We start from the raw sequence: 21,207 nt of genomic DNA on the forward strand, positions 1-21,207 counted from the left end.
AAGGCCTGACCAGAGGACGACCACTGTTCTAGAAACTGGACACAAATCCAACTTCTACGGCCAATGTTAAAAGACAAACTGAGGCATGTTTAAAAGAAGACTTTACGTGAACAAAACTAGATTCAATTCAGGCACCGCCAAAGCGGACGTGGTGAGGAGCACTCTAGCCACAGGAGCTGCAGAGATTTTTAGTTTCAAAGGGCAGAAGCAAAGCAAGGAAATGACTGACTTGCTATCGCTTTAAAGCCTAGTTGGTGGTTTCTGACTGGTTGTCCTCAGCGCTGTGCGTCACCCTGAGGCGTTGACAGGCTTAGATTTCGGTTGCTTTACGTAGGCGGCCGCATCACTAGAGCCACCGCAGGCTAACGGCCTCCTTGCAGGGTTCATTTACTAACACCAATTGTCTGAGTCCTTACTCTTACTCGGCCACTTCACTTCCTACGCCTCAGTTTCTCTTCTGTAAAGTGGATATTTAGTAGTAAATTCTCTGTGGAGTTGTCAGTACAAAACAAAGTGATTATTAGTAACCACGATCATGTCCTGAATGCATGGAACACGTCACCATTTGCCAACTACCGTGTCAAGTTAGCAGAAACTACGGAAATTAAGAGCTCTCCGCATAAATTCACACACCCGTGCACCAGGTAAGGGACCACAGGCAGACGTTCACTCAGCCTTTCGTGTGTCCCTCACGGAATACACGCTCTCTCCTGGGCGGGGGGAGCACAGACACTTACGGGAGTTTACTTTTCAAATGCGTTGATACAACCAGGTCTCACTTTTGTTTGGATGAGTCAGCAAACGCTTTTTGGAAGCCCCAAAGTCTCCACACCTCCAACGTTTCGCACTGCCTTAGTCTCAGAGCTCAAGCCCCTACTCTTCAGGCCGCGTCACCATGGGAGACAGGGCTGCATGCGGACGTGACGCACGGCGAGCGTGCTGACGTCCTCGAGCCCCGCCCCCACGGTCCCGCCCGCTGACTTAAACGGCAGCCCCGCGGCGTGGAGGGCGTAGATGCGTGCGCCAACACCAGGCCGTGCGGGGTCTCCGGAGCGCGGCATGGGGGGGTTGGCGTAGCTGGGGCCCGTGGCCCTATGTCTTCTGGCTGCGACGCCGGTCCTGCGCACGCTGCGGGGCCGCAGCCGCCGGGCGGTGGGCGCCCGAGGGGCCGGGAGGCGAGCCGGGGCCCCCAGGCGGGTGTGGGCATCATGTCCGCAGCCAGCGTCCCCGAGGCCGCGCTCGGGCCATGATCCCTTGGTGAAGCTGCGCCGGGACGGCGTGGCCGATATCTTTCCGCGCTCTGAGGACCTGTGCACGCTGCAGGACTCGGTGCCTCTGCCCTCCGTGCGTGCTTCCCTACAGGAGGGCCTGCTGGACTTAAGGCTGACCGCCTCCGCGGGGTGCACTGGGCGCCGCTCCTGAGCACCCGCTGCCCCTGATCTGTATCCAGAGCTTCTTCCAGCCATGGCGTGTCGAGACAGGTTTGTACTTCCCGCTTCCAGGGCCCCTCGTGTGGGCGCTGAGAAGCGGGGTTTTAAATGGTGCAAGGTGGAGGGTGGGCACTAGAACCAGTGCCCAGTGACCGGGTGTGCATGCACTAGACAGGGCGTGTGGCCTAGGACTCCTGCCAGCTCGGTGACCCCGGCCGAGTGCCTTAAGGCTTCAAGGTCTCAGTGTTCTCATCTGTAGCGTGGGCTTAACAGGACCCAGTCTCTGTGGCGGTTACAAGGATGCACTGTGTTAATGCTTCTAGACTCTACAAAGTAGAACACTTAGCACAGTTTGGAGCATCGTTAATTGTTGCACAGATGTTACCTGGTCTGTTGAATGACTTTGCCTGGTACACACCAAAGCGATTAGGAAATGGATATATCCCAGCTTCATTTCCTTTCCATTAAAACAGGGCTCAGGAAAGAAAAAATCTGTTTTTCAGTAGTCGTATCATATAGTGGAAAGAGCACTGGTGTGAAGGCAGCCTAGGGTTTGAATTCCAGGGCTTATGCTGTCTGTGGCCTGGGCAGGTTTCTTTTGCACTACAATCCCCACACTTGTAAAATGACATTAATAACCACTCTTTCTGTGGGTTCTTAGAATGAATTAAGCAGGTTATGTGTGTAAAGTAGCCTGGCACTTGAATGAGTTGTCAGAACCAAGGGCTGCTGGAGAGGATGCTTCTGCCCTAGGTAATCTTCCCTTCTACTGGGCAGCAAGTAAACACAAGCACAGTAGTCAGTACTCTGGAAGAAGTGAGTTCTGGTGCTATAGAGCACAGAATCTCTTTTTTCTTTAATTTAATTTTTATTTTATATTGGAGGATAGTTGATGTACAATATTGTGTTAGTTTCAGGCGTACAGTAAAGTGATTCCGTTATACATGTATCCATTCCTTTTCAGATTCTTTTCCCGTACAGTTTGTTCCAGGCTATGGAGTAGAGTTCCCTGTGCTGTGCAGTAGGTCCTTGTTGATGATCTATTTGATATAGAGTCGTGTGTCTATGTTAATGCCAAAGTCCTAATGTATCCCCCCCCACCTTTCCCCTTTGCAGAGCACAGAATCTTGGAAGGGAAAGTTCAGGGTAGGCTTCTTGGAGGAGGTGCCATCCTTTCTAAGGATATGTAGAAGCTACTGGGGTGGCAGGAGGGAGCAGTGTGTGTCAAAGTTTGAGAAATATAAGAAAATATGGCAAAACTAAGGTATAGGACTGGAACTCAGGGTTTGGGAAAGAAATGAGAGTTGATACTGGAAACCTAGTGGGGCCCAACAGAACGGGGCCTTGTTTGTCCTGTCAGAAGTTTAGATGTTTATCCTGAAGGCTGTGGGAAACCCTAAAGAACAGTGAGATGGACTTCTGGTTTAGAGACTTACTCGGACCTCCATGTGCAAGGCACTTGATTGGGTGCAGGGTGAATTGTAATCTAAGCTTCCCACTTAAGTTATAAAAGGTTGGACTGGAATTTGCAGATCTGAGAGAGGATGGGTGGGGCCTGGTGACCAGTTAGAAAAGAGAGGGCAGCAAGCGTGGGTGACAGTTTACAGCTGCATCTTTTTGAGAGATACAGAGCACAGTAGGAAGGTATTGGGGGTGGGGAGAGGATTTTACTTCATCTTCAGTGCTTTAGAGGGGCCTGGTAGACAGGTCTGGGCCCAAGGTTCAGATCTGGGCTTTTGGGGAGGAGAGGTGTTTGAAGGCATGGTAGAGACTTAGGTTATCCACAAGAAGATCCAAAGAATCATAGGTCTGAGAGATTTTTAAGTGGGTATATTTGAGGATGTTTATAAGCTGTGAGAAAGTAGCCAGCAGAGGAAGGGTGTAAAGATCTAGGACAGGAAATGATTGTTCATTTGATTTTGAAAAGCTGAATACTTATCGTGTGCCTGGCCCTTTTCTAGGATCTGGGGTTCACACCATCTGTTATCTCTTCTGCAAGGATAGTTCAACTCCTCCCCTGGTGAAGAGAAGCCAGATTATTCTTTGCGTCCCATTCAGGTATAAGAACTGTTCTGTACCTCTGAAGGGACTTTACTTAACCAGAGTAATAAGTTAGAAATCAAAAGAAATTAGAGCTGGAAGGGACCTTAGAGGCCACTGTACTTAATTTTGCCTGATATTTGACATTGAATGTAAGAAAAATTTATTGTAGAGCCCATTCTCTTCAGAGTTCCTTCACTGAACTTTCTTTATGTCTTGCATCCAGTGGGTCTATCTTGTAAATTTTGGCCTCCTCCTAAATTTGCTTCTTCATCCACATTACATTTTGCCCAGACTATGGCAGAAACTCCTGGGTGGTTTCACGGCCCCTGGTCTCAGTTCCTCTAAGTTCATCTGCCTACTCGGGTTGAGTGATCTTCTAACACGACAAGATATGCCTAAAATAATGCTGCTAATGGCTTGCCCACACAGAGTTAGTGCATACTAGCCGCCCAGCGTGTGCTCTGCACAGAGGCCTGTAATCTGAACTGTGCTTTGCCAAGCCTCCTGGGGCTCTTTGGCCTTGAGGAAGGGGAGCTTTTTGTGATCACTCCCTTTATCTAATTGGTCCTTCAGCAGCGGGGCGCCTTTTTCTAATCAGCGGAGGCACCCTTACTCAGCCAGTGGTAGCCCCAGGCCTCATCACCTGTGGGATACAAGCCATGCTCTCTCCCAGGCTTGCTTGGGCCAACATCTCTATTTTTATTTCTGTCTCTTCTCACACTTGGACCCCTGGTCTTTAGTCATCCCCACCTGCAGTATTTACAGTGCCCAGCAGGTGTCAGGCTTGAGTGTCTTTGCACAGGTGCTCCCTGTGCAGTTAATGCACCTCCTACTCTAACTCTGCATAGCCTCATCTTTCTAGACTGTACTTCAGGGTTATCATGAAGCCGTCACTTAGATATAACTTTTGGCCTCCATAGTCACTTCTGTGCTTAAAGGTTATGGTTCTTTATCTCATGTGATTGAAATTTTGAGTTTATAGATCTTCCTCCTTAATGAGGCTTTAAGGACAGGAGTCATTTCTAATCCTTAGCACAGAGCAGATGCTTTTTAACGGTGATAAAATGTATGGTTTAAATGACTCATTTTACAATAATTTTGCTGTAGCTTCCGATAGAAATAAAGTTTCCAGATGTTGTGTTCCTGCAATAAGAAATAAAGATGTGACCTTCCAGTTGTGTAAAGCCCATCAATGCTGTGTAAGTGCATCGGGTGCGCTAAGGAACGTGGAGCCAAGTGGGCTAGTTGTGAGAGAGAGAGACTTAACTATGTTAACAAAGGTAAGCCTTCATTGTGTCCTGCCAACATTTGATAGTTGCTTTTGGGCAAACTAAAGCAATAAAATTTTAAACTGTTCCTCCCCATTAAAGGGATTGACTATTTGGCCACTTTGGTGCACCTGTGTCCTGCGAATTGTCCAATTGGAGATGGAGGTTTAGAAAGTGAGTTTCAGTCTTGTTTCAGTCTCTTCCCATCAGACTGGTCTCGTGATTTCCTACACACCATGTTACTTCCTGTCTACCTTTCCTTGGTGTTGTTCATGCCTGGATTGTCTCCTGTACCTGCTCAAACCTTGGTCCATTCTCATTTGTACCATGGAAGTTTGTCATGCCGGATACTGTCAGAACTAATTTTACTTAAGTTTGTGTTAAGGTGCAAAGCACACGTTTTGTATATTATCTGTTTTTTGTGTTTGTGTATATTTTTATGGTTTCTCTTCAAGAAATATTATGAGTAGGGAAATAACAAGATGTAAAGAGCAAAAAAGTCATCATTCTCTTTTAAGTTGTTAGAACATCTACCTGCAATCATAATGCACTGTGGTATGTGTTAAAATAGGAAATATATGTCATGTCCCGTAGGAGCAGGAAAGTCAGTGGTGTTAGTGTGTGTCATGGAAGTAATCACTAAGCAGGTGACTGCTGGTTGGGGTCCTGAAACATTAGTGTGTGTTCCCTGTGTCCAGTAGTGGTCTGGAGAGGTCAGGAAGCCTGCCTTTCAATTTGAGGGAACAGAGGGTTTGAGGTCCTCTCTGTTCTATTGCTCTAGTATAGTATACTTCATAGCAGCTCATAAAATACTGTGTTTATAGTTGATATTTAAATCGCTGATTGATCATCAAGATTGGGATGTATCATTGGAAATGAAAATAGGAAGAGTCTTATGCTTTTTAGGTTTTTCCTTTTTTCCCGATGTCTCAGAAGGCTCTTTGACGGGGGACTTTTTATTCTCCCATACAATTCCATGAATACTTATACCCTGGCACTTACTTTAATGTCATTTTCAATTTATAAATGTCTCTGAAACACATACTGTAAACTATTTGAGGGTAATGACCATGGCCATTGATGACACATCTTAAATGTGCATCGTGTTAATGTTTGAGTGTCAGGTGGTCTACCATCAGTGCTTCCTTCTTTCACCCAGTTTTCTTCCTCATTTCCTTCTCCAAATTTGTCTCATTTTTCTACTCTCCCTTTTGCTTCTCTATTCTTGCTTTCTCTTTCCCATTGCATGTGTCATTCTTCTTCTTCTTCTTTTTCTTCTCCTTCTGACTTCATTATTATGGCCAACCAAAACCTTTTCCAGGATTGTCTCTATCTTCCTTTCCTCTTCATTGCCATCCACAAACTCTTAGAGAATATTCTTGCTTGACTCCCTTACTTCCTAGCATACCTATGTACTTCCTGATCACTTTAGAACATTGAAAAGGGTTGGAATTTTTAAAAATAGGTAATTATAATCAGTCTTCTTTCACCTCTGGCATAAGACTCTTCTTCCTCAATCTGACCATTCTTAAATCTAGAAGTACTCCAGCTCATTGGTCTCCCTTACCCCCATGTTTAGGCCAAAGAACTTGTGAAACCTTAGCCCTGTTTAATACTTGAATTTATCAAAACATAAGAGGGCTAATTCTGCCTAAGGGCACCAAAGAAGAATAAAGATGCCACAAATAAATGTTTAGTCCAGATTTATAATGGACTCGTAAGTGCCTATTTGAGTGCTAACCGTTAACTCACTTGAACACCAGGGAGGTCATGACACAAACTAACATGTTAATTGTAAAGACACTTCACTTCACCATTCCTCAATGTAGCTGATAAACTGCATCCAGTTAGCTTAAATAACATGAATGATGAATTTCCCTGTGTATATAAATTGGGAGTTTCTAAAGTTTTCTTTTTCCCTTTGTACAACTACTGACTGCCACCTCGCTTGGTCAGTGCAATAGGAAATGATGACTAAGAAACACATTGTCTCAATATCAGTGGACATAATGTCCTAGTAGTCTATAAAAATCTCAAAATTCTTAATCTAAAAGGTAGGTCTGCCAATCTTATATCCTTTTCCTTTGTTAATATAAGTATCCAATCTATGAAGGTCTCAGTTTCCTTACTTAGAATATGAGGTGGATAGATTTGCTAATATCTAGGGACCTTTCCAATTTTAATATTCCCTAGTTATAAGGGCTGAGCCAAATACAATGGCTCCCTTAATCATTAACCTCGCTCATGATGAAAGTTATCAGCAAGTTCTACTTGTAAGAGATCAAACATTCATATCCATGTATATTGTAGCACATTGACTTTTACAGAACTCCAAGTAACACAACATAGTTACATTCATAGACTTAAGGTCACTGTGGTATACTTTACAATTTTTCTTTTCCCTAGGAAGGAAATGTAGATCCCTAGGAAGGGATTTCTTTCTCTGCCTTTCAGTAATGTAAGCCTTTTATTATCTCTTGGATCCTAAAAATGGGTAGGGTTTTGGCAGGTGGAGCTTAGGACAGACATTCCAGGTGACAGGGACAACAGGAGAAAGGGCAGAAGGAAGAATGGATTTTCAGAAAGACTTGATATCTTACATGATGAGAGCAGCGTTTCACAATCTCTGTCCTGCAGAACACTGGTTTTAGATGATGTTAATGTAGTTACAGGACAGAAGCATTTGGGAAGAACTGTACTCTACATCCCGACATGAAATTCAAGTTTCACTTTGTTTCATTACATACTCTGAAAAGTTTTGGAGGAAGGAATTGATTTATTTTTGTTTAATTCAGTCTTACTCACAGTTACTTGACAAACCTATATTCAGCTGATGGGACTGTATTTTGTGAAAGGCCAATCGGAGAAATGGTGAGATGGAGCTTAGGCTATTTCTCTGTTGGGACAGGCATGTGATTATTTTTCTTATAATTCTTTACTGTTTGTCCTAACAACTGTTACTTTGCAGGCGTCAGTTTTTTTGTTGTTTTTTTTTACATCTTTATTAGAGTATAATTGCTTTACAGTTTTGTGTTAGTTTCTGCTGTGTAACACAGTGAATCAGCTATATGCATACATATATCCCCAGGATTCAGTTTTAAGCCCTCTGTTTTTATCTGAGTTATTGGGACTCTTAGAAAGCTCAGCAGTCCTGGAGTCTTCTTCTCTGATGTAGTTTCCAGAAGCTCCTGGCACTTACCACTATTTCCTCTTGATTCTTTTCCTCCGACTTCAGACTTCTTACAATTATGAGCTGATGGTTTTCTCAGCCTCTAGTGTCAAAACCAGCTACCTCACTCATCTTCATTGTCTCAGTTACAAGGTGCAATATTTCCCATGTTTATATGTGTCAAAATATAAGTCAGGGATTGATACATAGCATATGCGTAATAAAAATTGTATTTCTTTTTTTTCTTTGTTCAAAGGTATCCAAACACTGGCCAACTTCTTAAATTGAAAGTAGAGTGATCTAACTTATTCAGCTCATCCAACCATCAAAGTTGAATATTTGTCTTTTTTCTTACACATATTTCTTATATTCCAATTGTGACATTCTAGAGCACAGTGAGTACATTTATAACTTATTACTGCATTACTACCTTGGCTATTCCTTGACCAAAATTTACTTCATACAACTGACAGCCTAATTAACCTACTAGAGTTTTTTTTTAATGTACGCATATATTAAAAAAACTCTAGTAGGTTAACTGCATTGCGAATAACTGAATTTTTACATCTCTATGCACCCATGTATCCAACACCAGATCAAGATATTATAAAATATTTCTAACACCCTACACGGTTCTCTGTTACTTCTTTCTGTTCCATACTCTCCCAGGGCAACACCTAAGCTGACCTCTATCACCATATATGACATACGTGGAAACACACAGTGTGTATTCTTTGGTATCTGGCCTCTGGTTACATATCATTGTATCAGTAGTTTATTCTTTTATTGTGTTTTCCTGATTTTTTTAAACCTAGACATTCATACAGTGTCAAAGTACCACTGAGTTCTTCATATTATTTTGCTGACCTCCATCTTCAGGGGCTTTCTACAGTCTTCCATGTGTCTTTGCACCTACTTTCTCTTCCGTCTAATTATGTTTCATTTAACCAACCTCAGCCAGCCTTCCTCCATATTCCCCAACACGTAGCACTCCTGTGTTCAGCTTTTTTTTTTTTTTTGTCCCCTATTCCATAAGCCCTTTGTGCCATTCCTGACACTGTGCCTGTTCCCTGCCCGGAAGGCCTGTTCCCTACCCTCTGTATACTTGTTCAAGACTCAGTTTAAATGCTACCTGTTCTGAGAAGTCTTCTCAGAAGGAGCCAGTACTTTTTGGAATCCTTCTTTAATGAAATCCCATAGCAAGTGTAATCTGTCCTCCCTGATCTGGTAATTAATTATCCATTGTTCCTATCATATAGTGTTTGTTTTCCTTGTGTGCTGTTATTATTTACTGAAGCAGATTACAGTGACTTGAACCAGGAACTGGGTCATTTTCCTCTTCATTTTAGTGCAAGTTTCTGTGATATGAAGTTAAACTCTTTTTCCCTCACTTCCCATTCACCCTCAGCAGTTGTTAAACATGAAGTACAAGTGAAACTTATTGGTTAACAGGCTTTTGTGGTCCTTGGTTCTGGTCCCTAGGTCTAAGCTGCACTTCTGTAGTGCTAATTTGACTGATTTCTTATTGTCACATAACTCAGGCATTAACTAAATCCTTACAAATTTAGCTACATATAAGATAGTATTAAAAAAACCCAGTGGATATCAAAAGTTTTGGCCTGGAGGAGAGTGTTGTATGAGTCCTAGTTTGGTGGGGCTCACACTTAATGATCGAGCCTTCCAGTATTCCACTGTAAGTAAGAAAGAGGTATGCAAATATATGGTTAATATTTAACAGTGTTGATAAGAAAGAGAAGAGAGAAAGGGACGACAGATACTTTGAGGGCCTTTTGGAATTCATGAACAATTATGATTGGATGAGGAAAAAGAAGAACCGAGGGCTAACCTCCCACAAGTGAAGTCAGGAAAGAGAGAAGGGCTCATCTGGTATGCAGGTAGAGAGGTTTGACCTACAGAATCTTAGAAAACCTCAACAATCTGAGCAGCGTTTGCAAGAGGCAAACTAAAGGGCTAACAAAAGTCTGCAAAAGTCTCACACAAAGAACTCTGTCATGGTGTTCATCATCTAGCTAATCCTAACATGCAGACATTTATGAGAGTAAAGTCTGGTCTTTACCAGAGTGGGTTTCTTATTTGGGCAACTGGGTCAAATGAAGAAAGGCAGGTGTAGGCTGCCAGAGTAATAAATAAGGAGAGGAAAAACAAAAAGAATGAGACATATGATTCATCAGTGATTTCCCCCCAGTATTCTTAGCCTCCAGCTTATCTCCATCTTACTGCTAACACAGGAACTAGACCGAACAGTGAGGTAAAAGGTCTCTACAGAAACTGAGGTAATATAGAAAATAAAAAAATAAAACATAAAATTGTCAATTTTCTTCCTAGGGGTAATTGAGATGGTAGTTCAATAATAACATAAGATCAGGTGAAGTCTAAAGAAATTTTAGAAAAGCTGGATAAAGTAAGAAAACATCTGTTCGCTGCCATCTGAATGTTAGAGAGACACCAAGACGTGGGCCAAGTTGTGGAGAGAAGGGAAACACATACACAAGCTTGACATTTGGTGCAGCTTTTCTCCTTTGGGCATTTGCTGATTCAAATCTACAGCCTACGAACTGAAAAGCCAAGGAGTTCAAAAGACTCTAACCACAGAAGCCAATGGGCAACAGCTCAAGCTAAAGGCAACAACTAATGGAATGACAAGCTAAGTGTATCTTTAGTCTCACAGGGCTGTGGGAAACATTACATTTAAAGCCTAACAAATACAAGGGTAGTTGGGAATAGGGAGAATCCAAACTTTCACATGGTAATCCCAAAGGGCAACACCCGTAGAGGAAGGACAAGACAGGAATAGACCAACCTTCACACAGACTGAAAAACGGCTTTGAATGAGCTCAAACTGAGAATGGACTAAGGTTACCAGTCCCTATAGTAACTGTCTGCCATGGGCCAAAGTAAATCTTCTGAAGAGAAAGATAACAACATCCAGAATGTGGAGGTATCTTTATAGTTTCCTAAAATAAGTTAAGCCCAATTTTAGTATAAAAAATAATTGGACATAACCAGGAAAAAGACTAAATGATCAAAAGTTCAAAAAAAGAAAGAAAGAAAAAAGACAACATAAATAGACATAGGAGGACAAGAGTTAGCAGGCCTTGGTTAAAAAAAAAAAACAACAAAACTACTATGGTTAAACAAAGAAAATAGACACATGGCAAATAAGCATATGAAAAGATGCTACACATTCCATGTCATCAGTGAATTTTGAATTAGAACGATAATGAGATACCACTACACACCTATTTAAATGGCTAAAATCCCCAAACTGAAATACCGAAGTTGGTGATGATGCAGAACAATTGGAATTCTCATTTGTGGCTAGCGGGATACTTGGCAGTTTCTTACAAAATAAACGTACTTTTACCATACAGTGATCTAGTAATCCTGCTCTTTGGTATTTACCCATAGGAACTGAAAAGTTATGAAAGTAAGAGCCTTTACAGTGAGAAAATTCTATGATTCTATGGTTTTTCAACTCATTAATTTGTGTAGTTCATCCATTTTACTCATTGTATACACTTAAGTATATTGTTCCTTGAAATGGCCATTCAGAGTTGTTTCCTGTGCCACACACTATGAATGTTAGGGTTGGTCCTGTGTAAATCTTACCCCCATTGATTTAGTATTATCCCTAAACAAGCAACTTTCTTCCATAAGGAAACAAAAAAGAGGTTCAGAAATGTCCAAACTAAGTTTTTATAAAACTGTGTTATCAAATCTTATTTATCAAAAAACTTCAAACTTAGCAGTATGAGTTCCCATATACCCTTTACTCAGCTTCCCCAAATGTTAACATTTTATATTACTAGAGTATAATTATTAAAAGCAAAAAGTTCACATTGTCACAATGCTACTAATGATTTATAGACTCGTATTCAAATATTGCCTATTGTCTTGCGGTCCAGATTCAAATCTAGGATCCCTTATTGCATTTGCTTGTCATATCTCCCCATTCTTCTCTAATCTAGGATAGTTCCTCAGTCTTTTTTTGTCTGTTATGACCTTGAAGTAATGGAAAATCTTAGCCAGTCATTTTGTAGAATTTTTCTCAAATAGGGTTTGTTTGATATTTTCTCATGGTTAGACTGAGGATATGTATTTCTTGACAAGAACACTTCAGGAGAGATATTATGCCATTTTCAGTACATATTAGAGGTACAAACAAATCTGTATGTCTCACTACTGGGGATGCTAACTTTGATGACTTAGTTATAATGATAGCTGCAAAATCACTATTTTTCTCTTTGTAATTATTTGAGATTGTTGAAATATTCTGCTTCTTGTTTAATTTTCCCATACAAATTTTAGCATCCATCAATAATTTTTGACTCCACGCATTACTGTGGTGTTTGATGATTGTTCATTTTCTATCCCCATCATTCCCTCTACATTTATTAACTATAATTTGAGTATAAGAAAGAGCTGTTCTTCTCCTTCATTTATGTATTTATCTGGTTATTTGTTCATATATATACATACATCAGTGTGAACTTGTGGATAATTATTTTATTCTACAGGTTAAAATTTATTACTATCATTAATTGTTTTGTTTCTCAAAGTGTTCCATATTTGGTCACTGGTACTCCTTCCAGCTGTCTCCTATATTTTTCCTACATGGCCATACAATTTTTGGAGTAATATCTTACTTTCTGACACCACAAAATGCTCCAGACCCATCTTTTCCTTTCCTCTGTCTCAGCCTTGAATCAGTCACTTCTCCATGGAGTTCTTGTTCCTTGCATTAATAATGGTATTCAGAAACCAGAATCTTGGTATGAGGTGGATTTATCACTATCCAAGCTACCTCATTGTGTTTTCGGCAGAGAGAGCTAAAAATATATATACGAATACATAAAAATATACAAGTATCTCTATTTTCATATTATCTATCTGGGTGTGTGTGTATATACACACACGTGTGCATGCACACACATTATCATCTGTCTATCTACATATATATATATAAAACTTCAAATTGATATATGAATTCAAATTGATACCTTGATTCCAATCCAACAGCACAGGGTTTATTCTAGCCTCCCTTACCCTTTCCTTATTTGTCACTCTTTAACAGTTAGAAACCTGATTCTCATTATTTGCAGTCTATTCATTTGCTCAATTCTGGAATACACATAAAATATTTAAAAATCATTAACCTGTACACGTGTGAAAAATAAATTTACTAACAAGTTCAATATTTGTGTACATTTCTTTTTGTCTTTAGCTTTTCAGTATATACTGTGCATGGTTAATTACAGTATATTAAAATACTGTTTTCCAAAGTTACTTAGGTTAGCTCTTTCCCACCTCCTTCAGTGTGTTTTTTTTCTTCTGCAGTGTGAGAAAATCTAGTACTTTGTGTTCAACTCAGACTACCAAACCAGAAGTTCTAGCAGAAAAGGTGATAATCCATATGTGCAATGAGATCCCCAGGTGATTCTTTTCATTGGAGAAATATGAGGAACACTGCTTGACGTCTCTACAACTAAGATGTCTAAAATGAAACTTCAATGATTCCTTCTTCCAAACTTTTCCATCCTGCAAATCTTTTCTTCCTCAGTGAATGGTGCCATGATTCACACAAAAAGTAACTCCATGCAAAAACCTGGGAATGATCCTCAGTTCCTTCCTTTTGTTCACTTTCTGCATAGACTGCATCATTAGGTCCTCTGGAATCTCATCTCTCTCTCTCTCATCACATATATAATGTTTCTCTTCATCTTCATTGCCACCGTCTTAGCCACTACCATTTCTCCTTTGCTCTACTTGAACAGCCTAGTATCTACACAACTATCTTTTCATTTAATTGCTTTCTCTTGCATCTAAGATAAAGTCAAAATCCTTAGCCTTATAGATTCTGGCCTTGCCTTTTCTTGTAAGTTGTATTTTCATACTTATAAGTACAGGCACATTCTCACACACACACACACACGTATAGTTGGTATTGTTAGTTTAGGTTTTGTTTGCCCTCCCATCCTAGCATGAGAAAATTAAGAAACAAAGTCAAACCAAAAAAAACACTTTAAAAATAAATTTGAATAATATCCTTTCCCTCCAGAACATTTCTCTAAAGCAGTATTATCATTAATGGCAGTACAGACCAGAATTTTTTCCCTTAGACATAAAGGCATGGTGAAGAAGTCTCATTAAAAACTGGAATCTAAGCTTTCAATGTCAAATTCTGTCTCTAATCTTCTGCAGTAAGCCCTAATGATTAAAGTATAGGAATCTGAATCAGAGGTCTGGTTTAGTATAATCTTTTTTGTAATAAGCTTTGTACCTTAGACAAGTCATTTATCTCTCCATTCCTTAATTTCTTCATTTATAAACGGAGATGTTAAGAGTATTGCTATTCAAGGCTAATGAAAAAAGAATGCATCTAAGTACTGTATCAAACACTTTAAAAAGTAACCAGTTCAGGTTCTCTGCCCATTTTTAAATTGGAATATCTGGGGTTTTTTGATATTAAATTGTATGATTTCTTTAGATAATTTGGATATTAACTCCTTATCAGATATATCATTTGAAAAAATCTTTCATTCAGTAAGTTACCTTTTCATTTTGTGATGGTTTTCTCCTCTCTGCAAAAGCTTTTCAGTTTGATATAATGACACTTGTTTAATTTTACTTCTGTTGGCCATGCCTGAGGAGATAGACCCCCCAAAAATATTGCTAAGATCGATGTCAATGTATTTTTCCTAGGGGTTTTATGGTTTCAGGTCTTAAATGTGAGTCTTTAATCCATTTTAAATTTATTTATTTATTTATTTATTTATTTATTTATTTATTTTTTTTTATGCTGTACGCGGGCCTCTCACTGCTGTGGCCTCTCCCGTTGCGGAGCACAGGCTCCGGACACACAGGCTCCGCGGCCATGGCTCGCGGGCCCAGCCGCTGCGCGGCATGTGGGATCTTCCGGGATAGGGGCACGAACCCGTGTCCCCTGCATCGGCAGGCGGACTCTCAACCACTGCGCCACCAGGGAAGCCCTAAATTTATTTTTATATATGGTATAAGGAAATAATTCAGTTTCACTCTTTTGCAGGTAGTTGTCCAATTTTCCTAACACCATTTATTGTCTTTATTTCATTGTATGTTCTTGCCTCCTTTGTTGCAGATTAATTGATCACATAACTGTGGGTTCATTTCTGGGCTCTCTAGTCCACTGACCTATGTGTCTGTTGTTATGCTAATACCATACTGTTTTGATTACTATAGCTTTGTAGTATAGTCTGAGATCAGTGCATGTCATACCACCAGGTTTGTTTTTCTTTCTCAATATAGCTTTGGTTATTGGAGGTTTTTTGTTTGTTTGGATGATTCTATACAAATTTTAGGATTATTCTAATTCTGTGAAAAATACCATTGGTATTTTGATAGGGGTTACATTGCTTTGGGAATACATACAAATGACCAAAAGACACATGAAAAGATGCTCAATATCACTAATCATCTGGGAAATGCAAATCAAAACCACAGTGAGATATCACCTTACACCTGTCAGAATGGCCATCATCCAAAAGGGAACCCTTGTGCACTGTTAGTGGGAATGTAAATTGGTGCAGCCACTATGGAAAACAGTACAGAGGTTCCCCCAAATGTTAAAAATAGAATTACCATATGATCCAACAATTCAACTTCTGAGTATCTATCCAAAGAAAACAAAAACACTAATAAGAAAGGATGTATGCACCCCTCTGTTCATTGGAGCATTACTTATACTAGCCAAGATATGGAAGAAACTAGTGTCCATAAATAGATGAATGGATAAAGAAGATGTGGTGTCTATATACACACATATATAATGAAATATTACTTAGTCCTAAAAAAGAATGAAATATCTTCACTTGCAACAACATGGATTGACCTAGAGTACTAGGTGTGCTAAGTGAAATAAGTCAGACAGAGAAGAACAAATACTGTATGATTTCACTTATATGTGAAATCTAAAAAAGAAAACAAAAGAGAAACAAACTTGTAGATACAGAGAACAAACTGGTGATTACTAGAGGGGAAGGGGGATGGGGACTGAGAGAAATAAGTGAAGGGTATTAAGTGGTACAAATTTCCAGTTATAAAATAAATGTCTTGGGGATGCAATCTACTGCATAAGGAATATAGTCAATAATACTGTAATAATTTTGTATGGTGATATATGGTTACTAGACTTATCATGGTGACCAATTCAAATGTATTCAGATGTTGGATCACTATGTTGAACACTTGAAACTAACATAATATTGTATGTCAACTCTACTTCAATAAAAAGTGACCAGTTAACATTAATTGGTATTATAATTACATTTTCTCTTCATAAAGGCACATTTTATTGATTTTTTCATTATAAAGTATAAAAGTACCTTTTACTTTCAAGATGAGTTCTAAGATTACTTGTTAATGTTAATATGGTAATTTAAAATACGTCTAGATATAATTTAATTTTAATTGCCTAACACAAATATGTCTGATATTCACCATTATGAGTTCAAACCTTTTAGTAAAGATGTCAAATGAGTCACCAAAACATTTTTGTTTATTGCCTCTCATTGAACCCTAAATGCTAACAAGACTTTTTGTTGGAATGAGGGATCAACATTTTATACTCTTTAAGAACTAATGCCATAGCTGTTTTATTTTTATAAATAAAGCTCTTTCCGTTTACTTTGTAGTGTACAATTTTTGACTGGCCTGGAAAGAGAAAAATTATTCTTTGGGCTGACAAAAATGATAAAGAGGCTCATTGCTGATGAAGGGAAGAAGACAAAGAAGAATAGAGAATGAAGGATTAGTTCCTCTTTCAAAAGGGGGTAAGATACTAGAGCTTTCTGCAGGGAAACTGAAGCACACCTTTCTTTCTGAGATTTGAAAGGAAGAGATGCCCTACATTTAAATATCTAGAGTATATCTTCCATTTAAAAATGAACCTAGCTAATCATCCAGTGAGGAAGAAAAGAGTAAAATAGCCTTTGATCAAGTCCTTTCTGTGGTGTTAAATGCAACGAATTATAATGAATATCACATATCTAATGAGTTCAAGAATTCCCCTTGGCAGAATTGGTCTGTCCTTTACAAAAAAGAGAGTTCAAGTGAGTTATTTGCATTTGGTAGGGAAGCTCTACTGTCTAAATCATACTCATTTAAAGGTGAAGTTCAGGGCTTCCCTGGTGGCGCAGTGGTTGAGAGTCCGCCTGCCAATGCAGAGGACACGGGTTCGTGCCCCGGTTTGGGAAGATCCCACATGCCGCGGAGCGGCTAGACCCGTGAGCCATGGCCGCTGAGCCTGCGTGTCCGGAGCCTGTGCTCTGCAACGGGAGAGGCCACAACAGTGAGAGGCCCGCGTACCGAAAAAAATAAAAGGTCCAGTTCAAAGTCTGCCATAATTTGTTATTATATATGTAATTTTTGAAAGTAATATACAGTTATATATGTATATAACATCAACAAGAAAGTGACCCACTTTAGAGTCAAGAAAATATATAGGTGAAGTGTAAAAGGGTTGGAATAGATATACCATAACAGTAACAACAAAACAAAACAAGACAACAACAAAAAAACTGGAGTGGCTAAGAAAATATCAGAAAAAAATATATTTTAAGATGAAAATTTTTACTAGAGACAAAGATATTTTAAAATGATAAAAGGATTATACCATCTAGAATGTATAATAATTATAAACTTATGTGCACCTAACAACAGAACTTCAAAATACAATGAAGCAAAATTGGCACAACGGAAAAGAGAAACAGACAGTTCTACAATAATAGTTGGATACTTTAATACCTTTCTTTCAATAGCAGAACAGACAGAAGATCAACAAGAAAATAAAAAAACTTGCACAACATTATCAATCAACTAGACCTAACAGCCATCTATAAAACATTCCACCCAACAGCATCAGAATATACATTGTTTTCAAATGCACATGGATATACTATATGCTAGGCCATAAAACAAATTTCAGTACATTTTAAAGGATATAAACAATACAAAGAGTGCTCTCAGATGACAACAGAATGCAATAAGAAATCGTTAACAGAAATTTGTTGAAAATCACAAATGGAAATTATACAATATATTCCTAAATAATTCATGGGTCAAGTAAGAACTCATAAGGGGAATTAGAAATAATTTGAGATGAATTAAAATGAAAGTATAACATATTACTACTTGATTGGTCGCACATAGTCTTTTGAAAAGCAGAAGGGTTAGACAAAGAGATCTAAATTAATTAAAAAATCATTTATTATTCTGGGAATACAAAGAACTGGGCTTAGTCTCAGTTTTGCCTTTCTTTATCTTTGTGTCTGTTGATCATCTTGGAATAGTCATTACATAGTCAGAATACAGTTGCCATCTCAGGAATCAAATACTGTTATCTCTAGGGCTACCATAACAAGATACCACAAACTTGTTAGCTTAAAAGAACAGAAATTTATTTTATCACAGCTCTAGAGGCCAGAAGATCAAACTCAGAGTGTTGAGAGGGCCATGTTCTTTCTGACACCTCAAGGGGAGGATCCTTCTTTGTCCTAACCAGATTCTGGTGGTGGCCATCAATCACTGGTGTTGGCAGTTTTTGATTTGCAGCTGCATCACTCTGGTCTCTTCCACTGTTGTCACATGGAATTGTCTCTGTGTGTTTCTGTCTCTGGAAACAATTTAAATAGAAATTTGTATTTTAAAAAAACAAACTGTTGATTACTATGCTCTATTTAGATAGTTCCTCTAACCCACCCACCTCCATTTCCCCATATGTATTTGAGAAGGAAAGAGGAACTCCTGTGAGCTATCATTTTGGAAAAAATCAATGATACCGTGTTTTACTAGAGATGCCTCTTATCTAAAATATTTGAATTAAAAATAAAATCTGGGGAAATTGTCACCCAGTTTCCCTCTTCTAGAGGCATGATCTAAATGATAGGCAGCAGAATATTTTATAGCCATGAGGTTTGCTGACATTATTGATTTGATCCAGAATCTGTATTTTCTCTCTAAAGAAAACAGTATTCTCTCTTTCCTTTCTTTAATTTATAATGTTGATGTCTTAAGATTATTGTCAGAGAGGATGCTTGTAGTTCAAATGATTTGGCTGTATTTCACCAGTATTATTACAAGCTAGTCAAACAATGGCTGGGCTCCAGTATAGACCTCGGTCCCTTTGTTCCACTGGGATACGGATGTGAAAGCCACTGTTGCCTTATATTCCAAAGACCAAATAAATAAAACAAATAAACACAAAAAAACAAGTAAATGAAACTGTCTTAAAACCAACTCTCTTTTCTTCCTCATCCATGTTAATTCTCTTCTACCTAAAATTACTTCCTGGAAGTGATTCTTATGTTTCTTAGAGCCTCTTTATGTATATATCCACACTAATGCATATAAAACTGTTCCTTGTAGATCTTTTACTTTTTCCATTTGAAGAATTATTTTCACATGTCATATAGAGTTTATCCATTGCATTTTTCCTGTGTATTTGAGCATCATAGGAAGATAAATTCTACTCTTGAAAATGTTAACTGGTGACTGAGACACAGAAAGCTATTCTTCTTACCATTTTTCAATAGTGAGTAGTAGATTCTGTAGGGTGGAATTTTAAGATGTAAGTATACTGTTTTTCTATACTCCAATTACGTTCCCCTTATCATAGAAATTGACCAGTGAAGTGTGCTGCTGACTTTTCAGAATCCATGTACATACAATCCATTAAGTTATTAGATATAACGTTGGTCAGAAAAGCATACTGTGAAATGTTGCTTTTATTTAAACTCCCACTATTTTCACTCCATGGTTTCAAGATTTGACTTCTTTATTGCCCTCTGGTAGTGGGCTCTGTGAACTGCATATTTACGGGTCTGGAGCACATATCTTCCCGGAGGTATTCAACTCCTCAGGTACAAGCTAAAGAGTAGATGATAAGAAGCATTCATATTTATTAAAACTAATTAAGAATATCAGTAGCCTGACTGTTGTTTCTAAAAATATAAACTATTTATCCTTCTGTTGTCAAACAAGCATATTTCATGAAAAGAAGTATAAATCCTTTTTTGCTTGCAATAAAAGAACAATAATTGAAGGTATTCTTCATTTGGACCAAATACCTTCTCTGAAAATATAAGTTAAAATAGGAGTTGAACTTTTGCAAAATACTCTTTAGTAAATAAAACTCCACATATAATTTCAAATTATCATTGAATTTTACCTTAAATTTAAATATCTATATTGACTTAAGTGCTGTCCTCTGTAATTTCGGATGATTCCCTCCTTTATATCTTCTTCCTCTCTTCAACAAATAAAATACATATGAATGCCTAACATGAGGTAGGGTATTCTCTGTGAAATAATGATGTTGGTATACTTGATTTTGACTTAGCAGAGGGATTGAGCCTCTGTGTTGGTGAATTCTCCCCAGATGGTGCGTGGGGAGAGGGTCAGGCATGTCTCTGTGCTCCTGAAGTTTTCTCTGTGAAACTGTCAACCTCCAATATCAGAAATAACTTCCTTCGTCAGAAGGGATTTTCAGACATTAAAAGTTTTCTCTTAAAGTGCAAGTATTTTTAAAATCTATAAAATATAGGGCATTATACATTTTCTTTAGTTACTACAAGCTGAACTTTAACTGAGAAGACTGGGGACTCCATGTATGTGTACATTCATGCATGCATGCATGTTTGTGTGTTACACGTGTGTGTGTGTGTGTGTGTGTGTGTGTAGGTCTACTGAGGATACAGAACATATTCTGCACAGAGCCGTGGTATATCAGAAGGGAAAAGAGTATAAAGAGTATAAAGGACCAGCTTCACCTGCTTAATTTGTCCCCTGACCTGGTGTCGTCTTATTTTCCACCATCCTTTGCTGATCTGTGTACTAAATACCCAGGGTTCCTGGGTACCCCCAGGTACCTCTGTAAGTTTTACAAGCCTATCAATATCCCATGTACAGTGGATGGAACCTGGACTTTTTGCCCATATAGTTTTCCTTTCCCTCAGAGTTTTCGTCTGAGCTATGTCATGGGGTAGGTACTGTTGTGAAAATTTGTGCTCACTTGTTAAATAGAAACTACTCATTTAACTGTTTAAACAAATAAACAGTATCTTGAGTCAGTTGCACGGCACCTCCAGTCTCCACAAAGCAGAGTTACTTTGGGACAGGAAGTTCTTTTAGTTTCCCCTTAAATCAAAATACAAAGTTATTGAGCAATTCTAGGACCAACCCTATAGTTGCAAACTTGGGAAGAGCTCACAGGATTCTGTAATTGTTTGTTTACCCCCTTACT

General features: G+C 38.8%; 1 pseudogene across 1 annotated transcript in view; it reads left to right on the plus strand.

Annotated features, from left to right (window-relative positions):
* The window catches only part of LOC308620770 (centrosomal protein of 78 kDa-like), a 1,829,729-nt pseudogene that overhangs the window by 166,870 nt on the left and 1,641,652 nt on the right, over positions 1 to 21,207 (plus strand). The window contains exons 3-4 of the transcript in view: positions 1,219 to 1,481; positions 4,581 to 4,753. The product of the transcript in view is annotated as a centrosomal protein of 78 kDa-like (transcript). The remainder of the gene's footprint in view (positions 1 to 1,218; positions 1,482 to 4,580; positions 4,754 to 21,207) is intronic.

This window comes from Mesoplodon bidens (genome assembly GCF_964165515.1).
Source record: "Mesoplodon bidens genome assembly, chromosome: 7".
Taxonomy (NCBI): Eukaryota; Metazoa; Chordata; class Mammalia; order Artiodactyla; family Ziphiidae; genus Mesoplodon; species Mesoplodon bidens.